The following is a 20,315-nucleotide window of genomic DNA, read 5'->3' as shown; positions in this document are numbered from 1 at the left end:
ATTTGATCTTGTGTAGGTCAGGTGCATCATTGTGAGTCCATGTATGCAACAGCCCTGCTGTGTTAAGAAACTATGGCTTCAGAGTAGTCCTTTCTCTTATGATCTTTCCATACACTCTTCCATGATGTTGCCTAAGCCTTAGTGCAGTGATACATCATTTAAGGCTGAATTCTCCACAGTCACTTAGCCTATGCACTTTGGCCAGCTGCAAGGATTTCTTGATGAGCTCTTTGCATTCCAATCAGAAAAAGGAAGTCAGAGTCATTTTATTTTAATTATTTATTATTAAATATTAATCAAAATATTTAATTAAAATATTTAAATGAAAAGTAATTATTTTAGGTTCTATCATTATACTAGTGTCTTGATGCTTCCAATAACAAAAGACTACAGACTTGGTGGCCAAAAGTATTATCTATATTATCTGGAGGATAATAAGTTCAAGATAATGGTACCACTTTTTATCTTTCCTTATAAAAACTATCTACTTACATTGAAAACAGCCTGTATCCTCTTGTCAGAGAAAAGGTTTGCTTTTAAAAGGAAATCAATGCTATCTAATTAGGGACCTGCAACTGTAATTTCATGCAACCTTAATCAAATACTTTACAGTTATTACCAAATATATAAATTTGAAATTAGAAATTCAATTCTTTAATACTCTTTATCAAACATATTAAACAAAGGAACATGAACAAATATTTTATGAAATATATTGACCAATATCAGTGTATTTAAAAACTTTATCTTAGGTAAGACTAAATTTTAAAAATCAAATTACTTTTCTAAAATCAGATTTGAATGTTATTTTTAGCAATTGGGTTTTTGCCAACAAAGTTTTGTAAGAAAATAAATACTCAGCTGATGACCACCATAAAATAGCAATGTCCTTTTTCTCTCTTTCTACTTCAAAGCTTTCTGTCTGAAAATCCAAATCTATCTAATAACTTCAAGTTCCAATCAAGAAAAAAACGAACAAAGATATGAAAGCTAAACTTAACAAAACAAAGGTGTTTCTCAAACTACAAACCAAAACACAAAATTATAGTCAAAACACATAAGGAAATATAAAGACAAATGTGCAAATTCTTAGTATAACAACACTTCATCTTACTGTGACAAACTACAGCCTGGCTAATTATATCTTGGTCAATTATGGAAGAGTAATTAGGAATCAACTTCTTTTTTTTTCTAGCTTTCTTAAAGACTCAATGCAAAATACATTTTTCAAGCAATGTTGTAGATGCTTTTTTTAAAAACTCCTTTTACTTTTGCTTTTTTGGGGGTCCACCATGAGCTCCAAAATAAATTATACATGATGATTATTCTTTCTTATGAATGCTCATCCCTAGCTTGTCTTTTTTTTTAATGAGCTTTCCTTTAATTATCCCATTTAACTTTAGCCCCTGGGCTTTTACCTTTATCTTATATATCTTTCTTTATTTCTTACTCCATGGCGAGCTGTGTAGCTTGGTGGCTGGCTCCTTGAGACCTTCACATCCTCTTATTTCTTGATTGTTTTTTGCTAGATTCCTCCTATTTATCCTCTCTGCCTGACAGCCCCACTCATACTTTTTTCTGCCTTGCTATTGGCTATTCAGTTCTTTATTAGACCAATCAGGTATTTAAGACAGGTACGGCAACAGAGCTTCACAGAGATAAACAAATGCAACATAAAAATACAACACATCTTTGCATCACTAAATAAATGTTCTACAGCATAAACAAATGTCACACACGTTAAAATAATAATCTATAATATTTCCCCCTATTGTCTAAATAAAAAATGAAAAGTTTTACCTTAAACATAGTAAGACTATATACAGTTGGAACAATTATCACATAAGAATTAGTCACATTATCCAGTTCATTTGTGTCTCACAAAATTAAAGAAAATACTCCATTATCTATCTTATCTTAGTGAATCCAAAATTTTATGCAAAATTTACTTTATGTCATAGCTAAGGAAAACTTCAAATATAACTATCTAGTCTTCAACTCTATCAAGTGACCTAGATGAATATAATATTTCCTGAGTAAACAGAAAGCACATTGCTAACAACTTTCAAAACTCTAGAAATGACAGAGATATTTTACTGCCTGGACAGTCACCTAAAGTTCTTCTGGAATTTTGAGGCATCCATCTTCAGCCCTCAGACCTGGAGTATCTGACAGACTGTTCACTGAAGCATGAAATTTGAAGAACTGTCTTCTTGGTTCTTTGAAGAACTTCTATGGCAAAGCTGACCAGTTGCTTACCTCTGTTTCTAGCAGAGTGTTTGGCAGACTTTTTCCAAAAGCAGGAATCTTGAAGGACCATTCCACCTTGTTTTGGGAAGTTCAACAATCATTTTCCTGTGGGTCTTACATATCTAGTTTATGTAGCATACTGTCAAGCAGTCAAGGCAAAAAACAGTTTCTTACTTAAAAGGATAACCTTGACACATACTGGCTACCTGGATAATCATACAAAGTCTCATTTGCAACATTGAAGCAACCAACTTTGGTTAAGGCCTAGCATAATTGACAGACCATTTTCAGAGGTAAGAATTTTTTCAAAACCATCTTACCCTGTCTTTGCAAGATTTGACAGTCTTTTTCCTTGTGTCCTGCTTATCCATTTCTGGATACCATGTATCTTGTCAGTGGTTGAGGCATGGGCAGTTCCTTGCCCAAAAGTCAATCACACCAAGAAGAAAACAAACTCAAAATGTAGTGTCTTTAGTACTCAACATTCTCTTAGGAATAGATCGGTAACTGGATTATGTATATTACTGTGTTTTCTTTGAATTTTTTGACTGTGAAGGAGCTAGGTACAAAGAGACTTTTTATTGTATCTGCTGCTAAGCAAAATGTGCATGTCATGACTTCCAAATTTGAGTCTAAGGATATGTTGCTTTGGAAAAGAGGTTCTTCTCTTATTTCCACAGAGGATGAGAACCTGTGGATTGCTTCCATACTGGTGTGGTTTGATGGACCAAGACCTCCTGAAAGGTCACCATGAGCACCCATAAAAAATGAAATACTTGATTAACAATGACCCCAATCAGCAGGAAGCAGTTTGAATTCAACTACATCCATATTCCCAAATATTGTCTATAAATGTTTGTTTACATTTAAAGGAACACATGTTATAGAGATTTGCATTGGTAGGGATCTTGGTTTATTGATAAAAATTTAAGGTCAATTTTGTAATATGTATATTTCTGCTCTGGATTAACATATCGTGATTGTGTAGTTCATTTAAAATGTAATGTATAATTAAGAAATAAAGGTTAATAGATAATCATCTATAATAGTCAAGCTTGTAGTCATGTTAGTTAGATTTTCTAGAGATATATTTCAGTTAGATAAGTATTCTTCAAATCTTTCAGAGACTTTCAGAATATGGCATTTAAAACACTTAAAAACTTAAGGTATTTTATGACAATGAAACATCTGCTCCTGACAGCATCAAGGTATTTCAAGAGGAAGATGGACATTGAAAAGACTTCTTGTGGAGTTGCTTAGCCTGTTGGGCAAAAAACTGGACTGCTGCACTGGACATGGAGGACCCTCAGATAAATGACTGCTAAATTTAACTAAAATAAGACAGTTTTCAGGGTTCCTGCTTCATGAAACAGTCTACTAGATGTTCTGTAGGACACAGAAAGTGACTGACAAACTGCCAATATAGGCAAAACTGTCTTTGAAATCTCCTGCTTCGTGAAAAAGTCTGCTATTTACTATGGGCCAGAAGGCTGAAGATGAAAGCTCCAAAATGGTACAGAAGAACCTTGTGTGACTGTCCAGGCAGCTGTCTGTGTTAATTCTATAGTTTTGTAAGTTGTTTACAATGCATGTTCTATTTACTTAGATAATATTATAGCCTTCTGAAGTCTTTGATTTGAAGAATTGATAGTTATAATTCTCTTTAGTTATGATAAAAAATAATATAGAGGGGCTGGAGAGATGGCTCAGAGTTTAAGAGCATTGCCTACTCTTCCAAAGGTCCTGAGTTCAATTCCCAGCAACCACATAGTGGCTCACAACCATCTGTAATGGGTCTGGTGCCCTCTTCTGGCTTGCAGGCATACACACAAACAGAATATTGTATACATAATAAATAAATATATTTAAAAAATAATAAAATAGATATTAATATTATAACTGTAATTATTGTTTGATACCTGTTTTGTTATATGTATTTTTACTATGTTAAAGTTAAAACCTTCCTTTCCAATCATAAAGGTTGGAGGTGATGTGGGATTTTCCTCCATTTTCCATGAATACCATTGGTTAATAAACTGTCTTGGGCGTGTACAGGGAATAGAGGTAGGCAGGGAAAACTAAACTGGATGCTGGGAGGAAGAAGGTGGAGTCAAAGAGACACCATGGAGCTGCCGCTGGAGATAGACATACTGAAACTTTAGCCAGTAAGCCACAGTCACATGGCAATACACAGATTAATAAAAATGGGTTAAGAATTAGCCAATAAGAAGCTAGAGCCAATTAACCATTGAGTGATTTAATTAATACAGTTTCTGTGTGATTATTTCGGGTCTAAGTGAGCTGGGCAGCCAGGAATCAACAAGTGGCCCCTCCCTACAACATATGACTGTCCATACTCATATTCTTTCTTTCTTAAGCTTATGCACATTGTAAAACACCCTGGAAACTGTTTTGACGTTTTCTCCATCTGGACCTCTTTAATTACCTATCTCTAGTCTTTTTTTCATCATGTAAGCAAATTTTAACCTGCTAAGCTACAGCTTAGCCTCCATGTTGCTCTATCAGATTGTTCCACCTGCCTTTCTAGTGATGAAAGCCATGCCTAATGTTCATGGCTGGTCAAAGGGTTGTGATCGAGAATTGCATAAAACATCCCTTGTTAGAGAAACTGGTACCTGAGCTGCCACAAGATGCTTTTACTTAGTTTTCTGTTTCTATACAGATGCTGGCTGAAAAGAAGAACCTCTTAATGGAATCGTGTCCCTTTTCTTTTCTTTTTCAGCTTTCTCAGGACCTACGGAGAAATTTGAGAGCCTCATTTTGGTACACCAAAATGTAGTTGGTTGCTTGCTCTTTTACTCTTTGGCTATTTGGGGACCCATCACCTAACTCACAAATAAATCACACGTGAGGCTTATTCTTTTCTATGAATTCCCAACCTTAGCTTAGATTGTTTCTAGTCAGCTTTTCTTAAATTATCACATCTAACTTTTACCTCTGGTCTTTTACCTTTATTCTATATACCTTTCTTTATTTCTTACTCCATGGCTTGCTGTGTAGCTTGGTGGCTGGCCCCTTGAGTCCTCCTCTTCTAGCTCCTATATCTTTTACCCCTAGATTTCTCCTATTTGTTCTCTCTGCTGGACAGACCTACTCATCATTTTTTTCTGCCTTGTTGTTGGCTATTCAGCTCTTTATTAGACCAGTCAGGTATTTTAGACAGGCACAGTGACAGATATTCTCAGAGTTAAACAAATGCAACATAAAAAATGCAACACATCTTCGCATCATTAAACAAATATTCTACAGCATAACAAATATAACACATTTTATATTAATATTCTACAGCATAATATTGTTTTTCTAGTAAACTCCAATTTATAAAGATTAATAAAAACATATATGATATTATATGTCTTTAATACCAGCACTCAAGAGGCAGAGACAGTTAGATCTCTGAGTTTGGAGTCAGTCTGGTCTATAGAGTGAATTTCAGAACATCCAGAAATACACAGAGTGACCTTGTCTAAAACAATACAGAAAAAAAATGAGAAGGTGAGTTCATTCTATGGTATTGTTACCAATATAACATATTGAGAACTGGTCAGATAAGATAGTAAGTGAAAGAAATATCACCTATAGCCGAATGGTTTAGTATAGAAAGAGGTACTTGTTTGTCCAGCATCTGCTAGTCAAAAAAAAAAAAAAAAAAAAAAAAAACAGTGTTGATAATATGCTGGCAATAGTAGGTGTTGCTATAACTAACAGTAGGGGAAGAAGCTGATTTGAAGAAAATCATTCCCAATTACATTTAGTGAGGTACATTTGGAAGTAGTGCACAGGGATTTAGCTATGTGACTCATATTAATATTAACAGGCTTCACCCAGCAAAATCCCTAGGCAGTGTTTTGTAAAAGTACTCAAGAGAGTTTACAAAAAGGCAGATTTTTCTTTATTTGTATGGTTTGACTACAAATCATATTTTGTAGTCAAATTATTGCAGTAATTTTATAAAAGAGAAATTATGTTTTAAGATTCTAATATTTCATTCATTGCTACATAACATGGCATGTTGCCTTCTGTAAAGTGTAGCTTGAGAAGGGATTATGATACAGCACAAGATGATATTTTCCCAAAGTAAAGAATATATATTGTGGGTGTTAGGTACTATATTTCATTATGTGAGAGAATTACAAATTAATGCTTGTCATTAATTTCTGGTATGTAAAATGCAAAGTTTTTAGCAATAGCACTTACACAAGAATCACTAATGGTTATATAATCAGGTCATAAGAATACAAGTTTTAACAACTGTACTGATAAACGTAACTATGTTTGAAAACTGAAATCATAGATCTTGCATATTCCAAGATTGCATTTTGGGAACATTTTTAGCAAGTAATTGCATAATGTATGGAATGCTGTATTTTAGAATAGCTATCCAAATGAACAAGCAAGCCTGAATGAAATTTTAATGTGATAATAAGTACATTTTAGAATTCTTCCTCAATAATTTTCCTCTATTTTTATTTTTCTTTGCTACAAAATAGTTTCCATGAAGAGAAGAAATTTATGCACCTGAGAATTTAAGTTACCCAATTAATTTTTAGAGCTACCTCCCAGGAAAGAATTACTAAGTTCTTGGTTCTACAATTCATTACTCATTCTGCCAGAATTATACCATTGCATACTTTATTGAAGAATTTCTGCATCAAAACATATTAGTTTTAAATTGGTACCATATTGCTAATGGATATATTGACAGAGTACCTGAAAGGAGAAAAGTACAGAAATACTGAAGAAAACAAACAAGAAAAAGGAGAAATTTTAAATAAACTTTCAATGACAAGTATTACCTAGCCAGCTAGATGAAGTGAAAATGACCAGGGGAAAGGAAAGAATATCCAAGGGGGAGAGCACATGTACAAAGGCAGAGTAGACAATAGTATGCTGAACTTCAACTGGAATAATTCAAATAAATTTCCAGAGTCCATAAATGGACTTCTGAGTGGAATATATATTCTATGGTGTTTAACTGAAATATTATCATTTTTAAATGTTAGTTCTGTGACAAATTAATACAGGTACATAATGTGTACTAATTACTCCTACATTCTTTATTTTTCTCCCACTTCTATCAAGGTCATGCCACCTCCTCTCACAAAACACACACACATACACATACTGTCACTTTCCAGATTCATGACTTACTTTTGGTTTTGTTGTGTTTGGTATAATCAGGGCCATCAGAGAGACTATTGCATTGTGTGATTAATTTGAACCAAGCAACTCGCCATTTCATGGCATTCAGCTGTGGCTACTTGAAAAAGATTAACCCAACTTCTTCTACCAGAGAGTATCAGCTGATTCTGATCAAATGGCAAATCTGCATATGGGATGGGGGAAGGGCTAGAGTATATACATAGGCCTGGGAAGACTGAAGCTGAACTCCCTTTGTGTAGCTACAGGGAAGCCCTCATTCCTATTGGTAAGGCTTTTGAAGTCCAACGTATTGAGGGAAGAGTATGTAGCACAAATTCTAATTGGTCTTAATTATAAAAAGGCACAGTCAGATATAGGAGTTAATGCCGAAGATCAGAGAAGCAGAAGCCAGCTACTAGGGGGTTCTTTTTTTTTATTTCTACCAATTTGCAGACTGCATTCCAGATTCCCTATGTTTCTGTCAAACTTCAGACTGCAAATGTCTCCACCAAACTTCAGACTGCCTTGATCTATATCGTTCTGCCTTTATTTCTTTCTTTTTCCAATCATATCACTCTTGTTTTCACCTCCCTAGTGCTGGAATCAAAGTCATGTGGTTCCTGGTGATGGTATCACTTTTGTAAGAGCTCTGTTTCTCTTTTAGACAGATTCAATTTTGTGTAGGCCAGGATAGCCTTGAATTAAGAGAGATCATTCTGCCTCCATTTGCTGAGTCCTGGGGTTAAAGGTGTGTGTCTCTACTCCCTGACCTCTAGGAGCTTAGCTCTGCACTCTGATCTTCAAGAAAGCTTTTGTTGTTGTTGTTGTTGTTAAAACATAAACAGAATAGCACTACAAGAGTGCCAATACTTGTAGTTAACCCCTTATATGTAGTCTGTAAGGAAACCACTGAGTATATTGGTTAAACAGAGTGAACTTTGGTTTAATTGTGCCTTGTTTATTCTTGGGACCTTCTAGAGGACATTGATCTTGCTCACTTCTTCCCCTGGGAAGAAATTTTAATAACACTTGGCAAATTTGGCAGGATACCACAAAACCAAGGATGAGTTTGGGAAGAACAGTGGTGGTATTGGACCTGGTATGGGGAAAAAGAAAGCAGATAAAGGGAAGTGGTGTGTTTGTGTATGTGTGTTGGGGAGGAGGGATTGCACAGGCAATTTAGATGAGATGATTTCTTTCCTAAAGGGGCTGTATAGGTAGTGGCCAGGGCATGGCCAGTGCACAGATTTGTCATCTGTCTAAGGTGAGGCCAAGGCATCATGGGGGAAATCTGAAGCATGTGTAATGGGAACTCAGAGAAAGATATTGGGGTTCAACCTAAAGATTCAAAAAGTAAAGCAGCCAGACACTGACTCTTACATCTACCTCAGTCCAAAATGTCATCCTGTCTCCAGGACTCTCAGAATGAGACTGAGACTGAGAGCTTTCTTTTTCCATTTTATAATCCTCTCTTTGGCTAGGATTAAAGGCATGCACCTCCTGGGTTTTTATGGCAACTAGTGTGGCTACTGGATTTAAAAGTGAGTGTTACCACAGCCTGGTATGTCAGGCTGACTAGTGGGGCTTATTTTACTCTTTGATCTTCAGGCAAGCTTTATTAAAATAGAAATAAAATGCCACTACAGGAATTCTATGATGTAAGTCTTCTATTAGGTAATATTGAGGGCATGACTTTTTGATGGGTGTTGTCTACCCCAGCACAAACATTATACACCCTAGCATTAACACATTAGAAACAGAGGAACTGGGGAAAATCAACAGAAGCAATCTGGCATCTACTGTGGGAAATAAGAGACCTACTTAAGGCTGAAGGGGCATCCCAAAAGGAAGATTGCAAATACAAAGAAGGAGTTGCTATGAGAAATGGATATGGAGTTGCAAAGTTCAGCACTGGTCTCAAGCAGCAGGTATATTGGATAAAAGCAACTGAGAAATGGAGGTGTTAACTTACCATTTTTATGACTGCCAGGTCAAAAGAGGAAGAGGGCCCAGGTTAGACATGAAATACAAAGCCTCTTTCAAGGGACTTCAAAATTTCGAATTCTTGGGAAAAGTCAGGCAGTGATAAGAAGGAAGCAACATAGAAATGACTACTGATACCCCACAGGTCAGAAATTTAATAGGGATAAAGGGAAAAAAATCTTTAATGAAGCACACTGATGGAGTGTTTACAATGGGCCACTCTAGGAGACTATGGTAGTGAGAAAATATTCAGCTTCAGAACAGTTGGTGCTAGGGAACACTTTCAAACAAAGAATGAAAGAGATGCTCAGTACTTGGCTTAACATACTGAGTATGGAGGCAAATAGGTTCATGATGGAGGAGTTAATTTCATTGGTTAATAAATATACTGCCTTGGCCCATTTGATAGGCCAGCCCTTAGGTGGGTGGGGTAGACAGAACAGAATGCTGGGAGGAAGTGAGGCAATCGCCATGTATCTTCTCTCTGGGTCATACACGATGAAGCTCCAGCCCAAGATGGACGTATGGTAGAATCTTCCTGGTAAGCCACCACCTCATGGTGCTACACAGATTATTAGATATGGGTTAGTCAAGATGTGAGAGTTAGCCAAGAAGAGGCTAGATATAATGGGCCAAACCGTTTTTAAAATAATACAATTTGTGTGTTGTTATTTTGGGGCATAAGCTAGCCAGGTGACTGGGAGCCAAGAGGCAGGAACACAGCCCACAGCTCCTTCTACAGGTTCACCTAACCTTCCATTAGACAAAGGTTTTATAATCAGGTAAATAGGAGGTCAAAATGTCTCATATAAACCATTCTTGATACCTAGTTATCCCTTGTTGAAGTTCCTCTGAATGTTAGTGACTGAAAATAGAAGGGTAGACCCTGATAAAGGAACTAGAGGTGTGGGAAGTGGTATTTGGTGCCAAGTTTACATGCCATTATCAGACTGTGTTTACAGGAAAACTAAGTACCAAAAATGTCTCAGTAAATCCTAGGAGCATTGGTGGCAGTGCTGAGCACCATGGTATGGTGTGACCTGCATGAAGCTGGAGAGGCTTTTGTTAATAGAGATGATTTATACCTACAGGTCAACTCGATTTAAAAGGTTCTAAAGCAAAAATAAGTTAGTAAGAGGGGGAGGAGCCCAGAAAATGGACATCTCAGGGTCTCCTGAACACAGATGTGGCAAGACTTGAACCATGCAGGAATTCCTGGAGACAAAATTAATGTGCATCCCAGCACCATGTCAGTAATTCTTTGGAGGGCCTTAAGGTCAGACCAAGAATTCACCACTTGAGTAGGGAAAACTGACAATGAGGAGGTATAGATACTGCTCCCACTGCTGAGGAAGGTTTCTCAGGATAGGAACTTCCCCTTCCACAAATGGAGTGTCAGAGTCGCCCACAGATGAGACCATAGAGGGTAACTGGAAATCTCATGTTGAACTGAAGATTTCTTGGTCCTTCCAATATGCGTAATACATGGTTGTTAGTGGATTCAGAAACTGAATGTCAAGTGATTTGTGGTAACTCCCCAACGCATCAGGGACAGTGAGTAAAAATTTATGGCATTACAGAGACACATAAAGGTGAAACAGACGAAACTCATTCTAGAACTGAGTAACTAACTATCCCTGCAAAAATATAATGTGTCCATCTTGCCTCTATAAAAGAGCATTTGGGGCATTGATGCCATACTAAAACATACCCTACAGACTACTATTGTTGCAAAATTCTTATTGAACATGCAAAAGATAATAGCAAATAGGGGGGAAGGACAAGGTGGAAGTCTGGAAGGATTGTGAATGTCAAACAGTATTGGCTGCCTGGGGGTTGAAATTGCTGAAATCATTCAGGAGCTAGAATGAATAGAAATAATTTGCTAGTCCCAGAATCTTTTCAACAGGCCAGTATGGACAAAAAGGAAGCCAGATGTCTCCTGAAGAATGACAGTAGATTACATAAAGGGAGATAAATCAGATAGTGTTCTCCCCTTTATGAAGCTGTGCCCAATATTGCTCATGGGTCATTCTATTCATCTGTGAATCTTGAAAATAAATTTTATAGTATCCTTGTAACAACTAAGTCACAGTGCTAGTTTACATTTGAATGAAATGGATGAAGAATGAACCTTCAGCGTTCTTTTCCAAGAATATCACCACAGCCCTACACTTTGTCACAGACTGGATCTGGCCCTGTCATCCTTTTAAAACTTCATAAAGAAGTTCCAATGTATAGATGATATAATTCTATGCCTGAGTGATTTGCATATTTGGAAGCCAACTTGGGAGACATACAAATGCACCTGAAAAAGGAAGTATGGAAAATAATTCCCTATGAGGGATATTCCCAAATCCAATGAAAACTTGTTTCAGATATTCTCGGGACTTCTAGGCTATTGACAATTTTTATACTCCTGCCCCACTTGCAGAGACCACCCATACTGTCTATAATCTGATAAAGGAGATGATATATGGGATTAGGATGTAAAATTCCAAGGAAATTTTGACCAAGCATAGAGACTTGTAGAACAAACTAGAGCTGTGTATCTCAATCTCTCAATGTCCCATCCTACTAGCATGTATCCAAGTTGATGAGGAATATTGTTTGGCATATGACAAAGATAGTCAGAGATCATGGTCCCAATATTCTTTTGGTCCAAGTCATGGAAATGCACAAAAGATTATATACAACCCTACATTAGCAATTGGTGATGGTATATAAGGCATTGCAACAAATAGAATTCATTACTATTTCCACCTCAATTGCTTGGAAACTTCATATTCCATAAAGGGTTGAATGGAAGGCTTTTTGGCTAATCCTCTTTCTTGGGTCACACAAAAGCAAAAACTACAAAATACTATACATAGTTAAAATAGAGAGGGATTTGCAAACCTAGACATCAATACTATGGATATGGTACTGGGGCCAGTATCATCTCAAGCTATTGGGACTCCACCTTCACTCCTATTAACTGACTCTCCTGTCAAAAATGAACAAGTGCTATAAGGGAATTCTCCAACTCTTTCTGATGACTGTTACATGGCTTGCACAAACAGATGATAAGAAAAGGAATAGAGTAGTAGCAATGCAAATGAACATGGACACTGTGTGTCTTGAAAGAGGAGGAATTAGCCAGTGGGCTGAAGTACAAGTTGTATGAATAGGAGCCACTAAAGACTAGTGGCTGTTGACAATCTGTATTGATAGTTGGGCATTATTTAAAGGCCTACTCTTATAGATGGCCTAATGAAAGTGGAAAAAAAAAACTGGCAAGCAATGTAACAGCTTTCATAGGGGCTATCATATATGGAAAGAAATATATGCAAGTTACAACAAGAAATTGAGACACTTGTAGTTTATCATGTGGTAGTCTAAGGCCGTTTTGAATTCCATGGGGCATCAGGAAGCTGATACCCTCACCAAGGTAAGTGACATCTGTCCTTGCTCCCTCCTGAAGTAGCTAACTGGTTTTATGTAAAGTCTGGCTACCATGGATCCAGAATATTATGGAAAATAGTCAAATCTTCTGACATTCAAACAAAATACTCTGACATGAAATATTCTGTCAAGTCTTGTGAGGTTTATGTGAAAGTTTGTCCTCTGTAGATGGATACTATGATGGGATGTATGTATACATCAACCTGTCCCATGAAGGATTGGCAGATTAATTATATAGACTCCCGGCCAATAATTTAAGTGATCATTCTTGCATATATAGATACAAGCCGTGTAGATGCCTCTCTCTTCAAGGAGCAACAGAGGAAGCTAACATCAAGGGCATTAACCAATTCATTGTTGTATATGGCTGCCTACATAGAACTGATAGTGACTGTACCACTCATTTCACATGCCTGGGTATGCAAATCTGGTCGGAGGACAATCTAGTTCAATGGTATTTCTACCTTCTCTAATACTCTACTCGAGAGGTTAGTTTAAAAAAGAATGGATTGCTAAGACAAAATTTGAAGACATTAAATGCTGACATGGGTGGAAGAAGATCCTCTAAGAAGTGGTACAATTATTAAATGAGAACCTCAGTGCCAGAGACGGGTTATCCCAGGATGAGGTTGTGGCTTGAGAGACCCCAGAGACGCTCTCAATTATAAATACTATTGTGATTGATTTGGTTGCATACTATGTTGCAGGAGGTCCTTCTTCTCCTCCAACCAATAGCTGCTGTGATACCAGGCCATTGGGGCGTGGTCTCTCTCCCTTTAAAAAAGCGGCTACTTCCTCTGCTCTCTCTCTTCACTTCCTGCTCTACTGGAGACTAGACTCCCTTCCTGGTTGTGCAGATGGCTGTTGTCTGGTATGGTGATCTGTAAGTTTTTTCCCCTTTAAATAAATAACACCCTATTAATCATAACTCCAAACTGGTGTGGCCATGTTCGTGACTTACGCCTTCATCTGGCGCCAGAACGTTTGGCTTTTAGGACCTCTCCTTCCCCTGCTCGAGTTCGGCTTGGCACGAGCCCTTCCTTCCTTAGCCGCAGCCTGTGCCTTGTGGCGGCCATGTGGCCTGTGCCTTGTGGCGGACTTGTAGCCTGTGCCTTGTGCGTGGAGCCAGCAGTTTAATATAAATTATCACGCACTGGCTTTTCTTGCTGCAGTTCTTTATATTTTTTTAGACACCTCAGATTGACTTCAAGTCCCCACGCACCCTATCATCTGCTTCCCCACGTGGATTGAAACTCCACAGGCCCGCGTAGTCTCTGCCTGCTTGGTTTACTCTTTTCTGAGTCGTTTTTAAATCTCCCTTGCAAGTACAGCTCTTAAGTGGTGTGAACCAGAGCACTCGGTTGCCGGTTGCAGAAGCTGCAACCCCTCAGGGTGACTCTGTCACGTGGAGGCATACACGGCTTCCTGGTTACTCTTCTCTACCCCTGGATTCTGGGTTTATGGTTCCCTGTACGCCGTTTTTTGTTTAGTTCGTGACTTAGGCCCCAGTGTCGAGTCTAAGATACACTCGGCCTTCAGGCCCATAATATCCAGAGAGGCAAGATGATCTCTGAGGCTGGCCGGGCGGTGGTGGCACATGCCTTTAATCCCAGCACTCGGGAGACAGAGGCAGGCAGATCACTGTGAGTTTGAGACCACCACCAGGTGGTGGTGGGGCACGCCTTTAATCCGAGCACTCGGGAAGCAGAGACAAGCAGATTTCGGCAGACCCTCAAACAGGAACCCGTTTTTGTCGAGACTTGGCAACAGCCCCACCTGCTGGATAATAGGTAGTATGGCAGTTTTCGTTTCCAACAGGAATTTAACTGTTTGGGCTACCAATACAATGGGTCTTATCATGCAAGGTTTATATGACTATGAAGATAGCTTAATTTACTGGCTACTAGGTTTCAGTATTCTTTTGCATATTCTATCATTTAGGAAGAATATGGCACTCCCAAGAACCATACTATCTTTACTAGAAACTCATGCAGGTCAGGCGATTCAGGATTCAAAAGAGGCAATAATGAAGACAATAATAAAAAGACTTGAAATGACTGAAGAAATTATTGGAGCTGGTGAACAGAGTAATAAGGCAAAAGGACAGGAAACAATGCCCACACCAGCTATTAGAACTGGCTTACCCAAGGTTTTAGCGGCATACCCTATTCTTAATTCTGACAAAGCATCAACTTCTAAAGGCTCAAAGGGAGTCATAGAAGCTAGATGGACGCCAATAGCAATAAATGATCTAAAAGAAATTAAGCAGGCTATTGTTAATTTTGGTTTGCACAATGATTATGTAAAGGAAAAGATAAGGACTAGGGCTTCTAATGCTAGAGCTATTCCCTATGATTTCCATCAGTTAGTGTCTGCAGTTTTAGATAAGGGACCTTCCTTGATGTTTGGAATCTATTTCAGAGAAGAATCCAATCATATGGAATAGCAAGGAAGAGCAAAAGGTGTCGATGTTTCCCAAGATCAAATTCTTGGTGCAGGAGAATATGCTGATCCACAGGTCCAAGCTCTTTATGATGATGAAGTATTGTGTCTATGTCACAAAGCAGCTTTAAATGCTTGGAATAGGATACAAGATCCAGGAAAAAGGGTTGAATCATATACCAGAATTAGGCAGGGACAGAGAGAATCCTTTATTGAATTTTTGCAAAGATTAATTAAGGCTCTGGACATAGGGGTAACAGACCCAGAATCTAGACGAATACTTCTTGAATCTCTAGCTTTTGAGAATGCAAACATAGAATGCAAAAAGATAATTGGGCCTTTAAAGTCTAGATCAGCACCTATGGATAAATGGATTCAGCATACCATGAATGTTGAGGCGTTTAGCTATAATGATGAATCTTGGGTAGGAGAAGCGGTTTCCACAGCAATGAGGAGACATCAAACTGCCTGGTGTTTTAATTGTGGTAAATTAGGACATCTGAAAAGGGATTGCAAGCACAGAATTTCTAGGAATAATATCTCCTCTGTGAATGACAAAAATAGGAGACCTAGGTCTTCAGGTATATGTAGGAGATGTGGTAAAGGTCGACATTGGTCCAACGAAAGCAGGTCAACAACAGACAAACATGGCAACCCGATACCGCCGGGAAACTCATTGAGGGGCCTCTCGCAGGCTCCCAAGCCAACAGTGGCCCAATCATTCCCAGTCACAGTGGAGAACTTGCCTCACCAAGAAAATTAAAAGCTCCAATTACTGCTGTAAAAAGTTATACTGGTCTAAATGATGAATTATGCATGGAGAATGAGTCAAAAAACCAAGTAGGACAGAGTAAACGTATATTTTGGCAGACTTCTATTAATGATCGAAGACCAAAGCTAAGAGTCTGTATAAATGTCACTCTTATTGAAGGCTTATTAGACACAGGTGCAGATGTAAGTATCATTACTCCAGAATCTTGGCATCCAAATTGGCCTCTTCAAGAGGTAGATGTTCAGTTTCTGGGAATTGGAACCCTATCTCGTGTAAAACAAAGCACAAGATGGGTTGAATGCATAGGGCCCGAAGGGCAAATAGGAAGACTAAGGCCATATATAGCCAACATTGCCATAAATTTATGGGGCCGTGACCTACTACAGCAATGGAATACCCAGATTAACATTCTGGTACTTCCAGGAACTCATAGCGCTACTACAAGACCTGTTTTTGGGTACCAGCTGCACAAGACGATCCCAACTTGGTTAGCTGAAATGGTGCACATCTTGTACAACATTCTGGTCAGACCTCCACAAAATACTCAGAGACTATTTGCAATTTTAAAAGACATTGATCTTGAAATTTAACCATCATTTTATTTTCACAGGATCCCCCAGAAAGAACATCGCCCCCATGACAGCTGGAAGTAATTCTAGAGGACGACGTCCCCTCTCCCAGTAAAGTTTGCCCCTGGGTTTAGGGACATCATTTAGGGGTTGGGAGGTTGGGGGAGGAATTTTATAAGCTCAGGGATCATTTTGAAAAAAAAAGAGGGATGATGGGATAATAGATTTATAATTGTGAGTTACTGTTTTTAGACAAATATATTGGTATCGATTCTTATATATTGATACAAAGTTAAATTATATTGACTATTGTATGCATGCATGTTTCTACCTCTGTTTAAAACATTTTTTATGTATTGACATGTATTGATATACATATTGTATGTATTTACCATATTGCAGTGTACATTTCTACCTCTGATTAAGATACTTATATATTGTTTGTATAGTGATATATAATTACCATATTGCAATGTATATTTGTTCATTGTTTATATTTGGAGGTCATTGTCCTCATTTGTTTCACAGTCGTTTATTGTCTTAGTCTTTAAGTTAGATAGATATTGAGAATTACATAGATTAATAGTCATCTAAGTTTGTCATTTTTAATTAGACTAATCAGGTTCTTTAGATATATAGAGATTATACTCAGTATAGATATATAGTCTTCAACAACTTCAAAGAGCTGTAGAAAATGGCCTTTGATCTAACTCAGAGTTTTATGGTAGTGAGACACAATTCTTCCTTCCTGGCAGCACTGATCTATTCCTGAGAGAATGTTGAGCACCAAAGACACTCCACCTGGAGCCTTTCTTTTTGGCAGAACTGGCCTTGGGGCAAAGAAATGCCCATACCTCAACCACTGACAGAGATACAGAGCGTGCATCAATGGATAAAACAGGACTGTCATATCCTGCCAAGACAGGGTAAGATAGTTTTGAAAAGTTGTTTGCCTTTGAAAATGGTATGTCAGTTATGTTAGGCCTTAGCCAAAGTTGGTTGCTTCAACGCTGTAAACATGACTTTGGGTGATTGCCCAGGTAGCTAGTTGTCTCTGTGATTTGTTGCATGTTTTGGAAGTTGTTTTCCTGAACTTCCTAATTACCCAGGTAACATTATTTCCCTTCTCAGATCTTCGATGGGGTTGAAGACTATATAAATGTAGTTACTTTTCTCTCACAACTTGGCCAAGTTATTTATTATACAAGACCTAAGCTAGTTAGAATAGGATATTTGTACTTATTGTATATAATTTCGTAGTAGGTTTAGAACTCTCTTACTTAAACAAAAGGGGGAGGTGTTGCGGGAGGTTCTTCCGCTCCTCCAACCAATAGCTGCTGTGATACCAGCCCATTGGGGCGTGGTCTCTCTCCCTTTAAAAAAAGCGGCTACTTCCACTGCTCTCTCTCTTCACTTCCTGCTCCGCCGGAGACTAGTCTCCCTTCCTGGTTGTGCAGATGGTTGTTGTCCGGTACGGTGATCTATAAGTTTTTTCCCTTTAAATAAATAACACCCTATTAATCATAACTCCAAACTGGTGTGGCCTTGTTTGCGACTTACGTCTTCAATACTAGAAATAGATGGTAAGACCATACTGATGAACACACTGCATACTACAAGTCAGGAGTCAGAGAAATCAAGCTAGAACTAAGCTAGAACAACCTATTGTCTTGCACATTCATTATGCCATAAATGACAGAGACAACTGACTACCTGGGTAATCACCTAAAGTCTCATTTGCAATGTTGAGTCAACCAACTTTGACTAAGGCCTAACATAACTGACATGCCATTATCAAATCCAAGGAACTTACTTAGAATTATCCTACCCTGTCTTGGCAAGATAAGACAATCCTGATTCATATCTTTGTCAGTAGATGAGGTATAGGCTTTTCTTAACCCAAAGGCCAGTTCTGCCAAGAAGACAAGCTCCCAGTGGAGTGTCTTTGGTGCTCAAAGTTCTCTCAGGAGTAGAGTGTTGTTGCCAGGAGTATTTGTGTCTCGTTGGCACAGAATTCTAGGTTAGATTAAAGGCCATTTTCTACAGCTCTTTAAAGAGGCTGAAGATTATACTATCTATACTAAATATAATCTCTATGTGTCTAGAAGACCTGATTAACTTGAAGACTAAGAGAATAAAAAACTGGGCAATATATGAAGACAATGATCTTCACCTGTAAACAATGTCATCACATATTAAATGTAAACATAAATAGTATCAGAGGTAGAAATGTACATTGTGATATGGTAGATGTATCAATACAATATAAGCATACTCTTATACAAAAATAGAGGTAGGAACACTCACATTCAATATTCAATATATCAATATACAGGAAAGAGTACCAATACAATTTTCTAAAAACAGTAACTCACAAATACCAATCATCCCATCAAACCAGTTGATTCCCCTCTTTTTTTATTATATCCCTAAATCCATAAAACTTCTCCTCATCCCCTCAACCCCAAACCAACCACTAAAAGATGTTCCTAACCCTGAGGGCAAACTCTGTTGGTAGAGGGGACGTCGTCCTCTAAGATTGCTTCAAGCTGACATGGGGGCGATGTTCTCCTTAGGGGCTCCTGTGAAAGCAAATGATATTAAAATTCCCAAATTACCCTTTGTCCTAAGAAAATTATAACTAGTCCCTGAGCGCTTTGAGAAGATCCCGCCAGAGTGTTGCAAAAATGTGCATCACTCGAAATTGTCTCGTGCAATTAGTACCTAAAAACAGGTCTAATATTAGCGCTTAAAAAAGAAAAAAATTATTCATGACATCATAAAAAACAGATTGAGTTGATGTTGTGGGGCCCCATCTGCATCCTGGAAATTTCAAAGATTACTGTACGAAAATTTGTGCTTGTTATGGGAAATTTAAACCTTAACAACAAGGACATGTACTGACATATAAAGAAAGACAGATATGAGGAAAAGCAAAGAAAGTTCATCAAGTATATAATTATTCTTATTCTGTCCCATTTCATGGCTCCTGATCTGAGACAGAAACTCTGAGATATCTCTTATCAACTGGTTTGGAATTGAAGAGGGACTGAGCCATAGTCCAAATCCAAAACCTGCTCTACATATTTATAAAGAAGTGTTCAATAAAACATATATATATACATATATATATACACATATACATACATTTACATATATATCAATACTTACAAAACGTATAGAATTTTACTGTTGATGCTTTAGCGGGTCGTAACTATTTTCCATCCATCAGTAATTAAATATTAAGGGTCCCTTAAATTCTTTGAAGATCAGTATTTTCCTGTTGAGATAAGAAAAGAACCCTACTCCCAACCTATCTGTATTCCTTACCATCAGTATGCTCACCATCCTTGTGAGTGAATTGTTATTTATCTTTTCTAAATGTCTTCTCTTCTTCATACCGAACCTTTATTAATTATGACAGTATCCATAATTTTCCTCACCTGTGGAGATAAAAGCAAAACCCCTTCCCCAACGCAGCACATCTCCTGGCTTCCATTGTGAGGTCAGCACATCCTTTAAATAAACTGGTTGATTTAGTTCAGTAGACTTTTCCATTATCCAATGTCTTTCTGCAGCCGTTGTTCCCTTCTCATTAGCATTAAGAAAATTCAAGGTTAACAAAGCATTGTGTAACCTATTTCTGGGGGTGTTTTCCACCCCTTTCTGTTTGTTCAACATATCCTTTATAG

This window comes from Alexandromys fortis, unplaced genomic scaffold (genome assembly GCF_014885135.2).
Source record: "Alexandromys fortis isolate MF-2015 unplaced genomic scaffold, M_Fortis_MF-2015_v1.1 scaffold_180, whole genome shotgun sequence".
Classification (NCBI taxonomy): domain Eukaryota; kingdom Metazoa; phylum Chordata; class Mammalia; order Rodentia; family Cricetidae; genus Alexandromys; species Alexandromys fortis.
The sequence above is the reverse complement of the archived record's forward strand: the minus strand, read 5'-3'. Positions refer to the sequence as shown.